Below are 6,630 nucleotides of genomic sequence, written 5' to 3'. Positions count from 1 at the left end.
CTCCATTTCTCTATAGAAAAGGGAAGGCCTCCAATAGATATCGACTACTCAGAGCATATCAAGTTTCAGTGAGAACAGGCACCTCTTTTCCTATTAAGGCTGCATTAGGCAACATGGTAGGAGTAAGGGGGCCAAAAAGAAAACTACTGAATCAGAAAAAACCCATGTTCCCACTTTCAAGAGTCCCACAAGAAGACCAAGCTACACAACTGTAACATATATGCAGTGGGCCTAGGTCATTACCATTAGGCTCCCTGTTTGTGCCGTGCCTGCACAGCAATTGGGCCCAAAACCTGGCGAGGGAAGTCGGGATGAACACAGCACACACCAGTCAAGTTGCAAGCATCAGGACTCGCTTTATTCTTTCTTCCCCATCTTATATACCCTTTCAGGAAGAAACAAATAAAATTGCTTATCAAGCACCCAGGGTCAAGGAACGGTCAGCATGCACCAGGAAGCCATAGCTGCCAAACCACAAATTATACCAAACAGCAAAACATCCTCAGAAGAGCCTGACCTTAGCCCACTCAGAACAGGGGAGGTGGGGGCAATCTTAGAGGGGTCAGAGCCATTCTGATCCCAACAGTTTAGAAGTTGTTTCTTTGTGTCCCTACAAAACTAGGTTAGTTGACTTAATGGGTTTTCTTGTGGTTACCTTTGCTCCTACTACCCTACCTCCCCCTCTTCTCAAGATTTCCCAAGCACTACCTAATATTTTCCTTTGGGTCTCTGCATCTCTTTTCATGAGCTGCTGGGTGAGACCTTCCTGATGACAATTGGGTTGGTACCAATCTATGGGTAGAGTAGAATATCATTAGGAATAATTTCATTGACTTTTTTGTGCCAGTCATGTTTGATTCTACTCTAGATGTCTAGGCTATTCAGCCTCAGGTCCTGGCCCTCAAGGCAGTGTCAGCATATGGGTCGCAAGCTGGAGCAGTCATTCCTTTGTCACTCTCACAATTTCTCTGTGACATTTAAAACAGCATATCCTGTAGGCAAGACAAATCGTAGATTGAAGGTGTTTGTGGCTGGGTTGGTGTTCCAGTCCCTCTTCTGGAAGTCTTCCCAGGTCACAGAAGATGGTCAGTTCAGCTTCCACATACCCTTTGTTAGGAATCTTGTCTAGGGCCACCATCATAGTTTTTTGGGGGAGTTTCCATTGCACTAGGTTTCTAGCACAATTCAGAGATTGTCCCTGACACTAGTTGTCTCATCCGGAGCGCTTTTTCTCTCTCTGTCTCTCTGTCTCTCTCTCTGTCTCTCTCTGTCTCTCTGTCTCTCTGTCTCTCTGTCTCTGTCTCTCTCTCTCTCTCTCTCTCTCTCTCTCTCTCTCTCTCTCTCTCTCTCTCTCTCCACCCCCTCCTCATTCCTTCTGTTTCCATTCCCAACCCCTTCCTGTCCACTGCATCCATACACCAGCAATGGTTATTCTATTTTTTCTTCACAGTGAGATTCATGCCACCACATCTTGTGACCTCCTTGTATCTTACTTTTTCTGGGTCTCTGGATTATAGCATTGTTGTCTTTATGGCTAATATTCACGTACAAGTGCGTACATACTTGTATTTCTTTCTGGGTCTTGGTTCACTCTCTCAGAATGATCTCTCTACTTCCATCCATTTGTCAGAAAATTTCCTGATCTCACTGTTTGTGACAGCTGAGTAATACTGCATTGTATAAATGTACCACAGTTTCTTTACTCATTCTTCCATTGAGGGCCATCTAGGTTCTTTCCAATTTTGGTTATTATAAATAAAGCTGCTATGAACAAGTTGAGCCATTGTCCTTGTGGTAGAATGAAGTGTTCATGGAGTATTTGCCCAGAGTGGTATAGCTGGGTCTTGAAATAGATTGATTCCCAGTTTTCTGAGAACCTGCCATATTGATTTAAACAGAGGCTGTAAAAGTTTACACTCTGACAGCAATGGAGAAATGTTCCCTTTCTCTACATCCTCTCCAGCATAAGCTGTTATTTGTGTTTTTGATTTTATCCATCTGATAGGTGTAAGATTAAATCTCAGAGTCATTTTAATTTGCATTTCCCTAATGGCTAAGGGTGTTGAATATTTCTTTAAGTGCCTCTCAGCCATTTGAGATTCCTGTGTTGACAATCTTCTATTTATATCTGTACCCAAATTTTCATGAAATTACTTGGATTTTTTTGATATCTAGTTTTTTTTAGTTCTTGATATATTTCTTAAATCAGCCCTATTTGGATGTGCAGTTGATGAAGATCTTTTCCTATTTTCCACTTTTGTCCTTGTGGTAGTTTGAATACAACTGGTCCCAATAATCTCACAGGGAGTGGCATGATTACAAGGTGTAGCTTTGGTAGAATGGGTATGTTCTTGTTGGAGAAAGTATGTCAATATAGGTTTGGGCTTTGAGGTTTCCTATACTGAGGATACTGCCAAGTGTTGCCTGAAAGATGTAGAACTCTCAGATACAGCTACATTACTACATCTGCCTACACACTGACATGCTCCTCATCATGATGATAATAGATTGAATCTCAGAAACTCTAAATAAGCCACCGCAGTTGAATGCTGCCTTCATAAGAGTTGGTCATGGTGTCTTTTCACAGCAATAAAACCCTAACTAAGACAGTCTTTTTAATTGTGACTTTTGCCTTACAGGAGTTTTTTTGGTTTCATGAGCTCCAATTTATTGTTGATCTTAGTGCCTTTGTGATTGGTGTTCTGTCCAGGAAGACATCTCCTGTGCCAATTCATTCAAGGCTATTCTCCACTTTCTTTTCTATCTGGTTAGTTGTATCTGGTTTTATGTCGGTGCCTTTTATCCACTTGGTATTGAGTTTTGTGCAGTGTGATATATATCTGTTTGCATTCTTTTACATGCCAACTTCCAGTTAGAACAGCACCATTTGCTGGAGATGCTTTCATTTTTCCATTTTATATTTTGGGCTTCTTTGTCAAAAATCAAATGTCCATAGGTCTGTGGATTTTTGTCTGTGTCTTCACTTTGATTTAATTGGTCAACTCAGTTTCTATGCCAAAACCATCCAATCAGTATAGTTTTATAATACATATTGAAAGCAGGGATGATGATTGTTCCTAAAGTCCTTTTGTTGTCAAGGATTGTTTTAGCTATCCTGGTTTTCTGGTGAAGCTGATTTTTGTTCTTTCCAGGTCTGTAATAAAATGTGTTGAAATTCTGACGGTGATTGTGTAGAGTCTATAGATTGCTTTTGGTAAGATGGCCATTTTTTACTGTGTTAATCCTATCTATTCATGAGTATAGTAGATATGTACATCTTCTGACATATCTAAGTTCCTTATTCAAGGATTAGAAGTTTGTAATATACAGGTCTTTCATTTGCTTTGTTAGAGTTACAGCAAGACAGTTTATATTATTTGTGGCTATTGGGAATGGCATTGTTTCCATTATTTCTTTCTCAGTCTGATTAACCTATGTAGAGAGGGAGGTTAATGAATTTTTTTGAATTAATTTTTTATCCAGCCACTTCACTGAAGGTGTTGCAGAAGTTTCCTGGTAGAATGTTTGGGGTTGGTTATGCATACTGCCATGTCATCTGCAAAGACTGATACTTTTATTTCTTCTCTGAAATGTGTATCTACTTTGTCTTCTTTCATTTTCTATTGTTCTAGATAAAATTTCAAGTACTATATTAAATAGATCTGGAGAGATTGAACAGCTTTATCTTGTTCCTGATTTTAGTGGGATTGCTCTAAGTTTTTCTCCATTTAATTTGAAGTTGGCCATACGCTTATTATATATTGCCTTTCTTATGTTTAGGTATGTCACTTGTATCACTGTCTCTCTAAGACTTTTATCATGAAGGTGTATCAGAAATTTTCAGATATCTTTCTGCATCTGATATGATCACGTGGTTTTTTGCTTTCAGCCTGTTTATAAGGGGGGTTACATTGACAGATTCTCATATATTGAACTATCCCTGTATCTCTGGGATTAACCAGACTTGACCATGGTGGATGATCTTTCTGATGTGATCTTGGTTTGCAAGTATTTTATTGAGTATTTTGGCATTAAAGTTCATGAATGTGATGGGTCTGTAATTCTTTTTATTTTTGACTCTTTCTGTGGTTTACGCATCAGGGTGACTGTGGCCTCACAACATGAATTTGGCAAGGTTCATTTTGTTTCTATTTTGTGGAATAATTTGAGGAGTATTGGCATTAGCTCTTCTTTGAAGGCCTGGTAGAATTATGCATTAAAACCATCTGGACCTTGGGGTTTTTTTGGTAGGAAGACGGAGAATTTTAGTGACTGCTTTAATTTCCTTAGCGATTACAGTTCTACTTGATCTTGATTTCACTTTGGTAAGTGGTATCTATTTCTTTTAGATTTTCCAATTTCATGGAGTACAAGTGTTAGAAATATGACCTAATGATTCTTTGAATTTCTTCAGTGTCTGTTGTTATATCCTTTTCTTTTTTGAATTTGTCAATTCGGTTATTCTCTTGGTGCATTTTAATTTGGAAAAGGGTTTGTCTATCTTGTTGATTTTCTCCAAGAACCAACTCTTTGTTTCACTGATTCTCTGTATTGTACACTTGTTTCTATTTTGTTGATTTCAGCCTTCTGTTTGATTAGTTCTTGCCATCTCCAAGTTCACTTGCTTCTTTTTGTTCTAGCATTTTTCAGATTTCTGTTAAGTCTCTAGTATGAGAACACTCAATTTTTTATGAATACACTAAGTGACATTAACTTTCTTCTTTGTACCACTTTCATTGTATTCCATAAAAATGGGTTGTTTGCCGGGCGGTGGTGGCGCACGCCTTTAATCCCAGCACTCGGGAGGCAGAGCCAGGCGGATCTCTGTGAGTTCGAGGCCAGCCTGGGCTACCAAGTGAGTTCCAGGAAAGGCGCAAAGCTACACAGAGAAACCCTGTCTCGAAAAACCAAAAAAAAAAAAAAATGGGTTGTTCATTCATTTTCATTGAATTCTTAGAAGTCTTTAATTATCTTTCTTTATTTCTTCCTTGAGGCAGTTGTAACTCAGTAGGGAATTGTTCAGTTTCTACAAGTTTTCAGGCTTTCTGTGGCTTCTGTTGTGGAAGTCCAACATTGATCTATGGGAATCTGGTAAGATACAGAGTTTATTTCAGTTTTCATCTATCTATTGAGACTTGCCTTGGGGTTGAGTGTATAATCAACATTATTGAAGGTTCCATGGGGTACTGAGAAAAAGATATATATGTGTGTATATATATGTATATATAAACTATCTTGTAGATATCTTTTAGGTCCATTAGATCACAATTTTTTCCCTATGATTTTTCTGTTCATTTACTGTCTGGATGACCTGTTGATTGGTGAGAGTGGGAGATTGAATTCTACTACTCGTGTGTGGGGTCTGATGCATGGTTTATGTTTTAGTAATGTTTCTATTACAAATGTTGGTGGCCTTGCATTTGTTGGGAAGTCACACTATACCTCCAACTGTCAAGAGAGGTATCCTTGATACCTACATCTGTGAGAAGAAGGGTATCCTGACTTGTGGGAAGTCAAGTTATACCAGGGTGTGTTGCCTTCACTGGCTCTTGGTTCAGGGTCAGGATGCTAGAGTTCATGCTCAAGAATTGCTTGGTTTCCTGCTCAGGAATTGGTTTGGTTTTTTGCTCAGGGATAAGTTGGTCTCATGTTCAGTTGGTCAGGGGCAGAGTTGGCTCTCATTTCAAGGCCCAAGTGAATTTTGTTGACTGGCCCATTTTAGCCTCTTTACTCTAGTTTCAGGGCCAGGGTGTATATCTTTCACTGGCTCTGGTTCCAGGGCCAAAGTGTTTTTCTTTGGCACTTTGGGCCAAAGTGTTTTTCTGGCTTCAGGGTCAGGATGTGTTTCTTTGATTCTGGTTTCAGGACTTAAGTGTTTCTTTCACTAACTCTTTTTTTCAGGGCTAGGGTGTTTCTTTCACTGGCGCTTGGTTTAGGGTCAGGGTGCTAGAGTTCATGCTCAAATGCTGGTTGGTTTCCTGCTCAGGGATTCGTTCATTTTCATGTTCAAGAAGAAGTCAGCTTCATGTTCAGTTGGTCAGGCACAGATTTGGCACTGGTTTCAGAGTCAAACTGTTTCTTTCACTAGCCCTTTTTACCCTTTTAGCTCTAATTTCAGAGCCTGGGTGTATTTCTTTCACTGGCTCTGGTTGCAGGACCAAAGTGTTTCTTCGGTTCTGATTTCAGGGATAAAGTGTTTCTTTTACTAACTGGGTTTTCAGGGCCAGGGTGTGTTTCTTTCACTAACTTCAGTGCAGTGCCTTTGTGGGTTTCTTTGTCTGACCCTTTTACCATATACATAGGTTTGGTCTTTTCATAGTGTTCCAGGTTTCCTGGATGTTTTGTGTAAAAAACATTTTAGATTTAATAATTTCTTTCACCGATGTATCAGTTTCTTCTATGGTATCTTCTATGCCTGATATTCTCTTTTCTATTTCTTGTATTCTGCTGCATCTGTAGTTACCGTTCACATCCCTAGATTATCCATCTCCAGGATCTCCTCATTTTGTGCTTTTCTATTTTCATTTTCAGATTGTCAAATTTCATTCATTTCCTTATTTTATTTGTATTTCCCTGGATTTCTTTAAGTGATTTTTTTCATTTCTCCTTGAAGTTCCTCTATCATCTTCA

This window comes from Peromyscus maniculatus, chromosome 22 (assembly GCF_049852395.1).
Source record: "Peromyscus maniculatus bairdii isolate BWxNUB_F1_BW_parent chromosome 22, HU_Pman_BW_mat_3.1, whole genome shotgun sequence".
Classification (NCBI taxonomy): domain Eukaryota; kingdom Metazoa; phylum Chordata; class Mammalia; order Rodentia; family Cricetidae; genus Peromyscus; species Peromyscus maniculatus.
Note: the sequence above shows the minus strand (reverse complement) of the source record.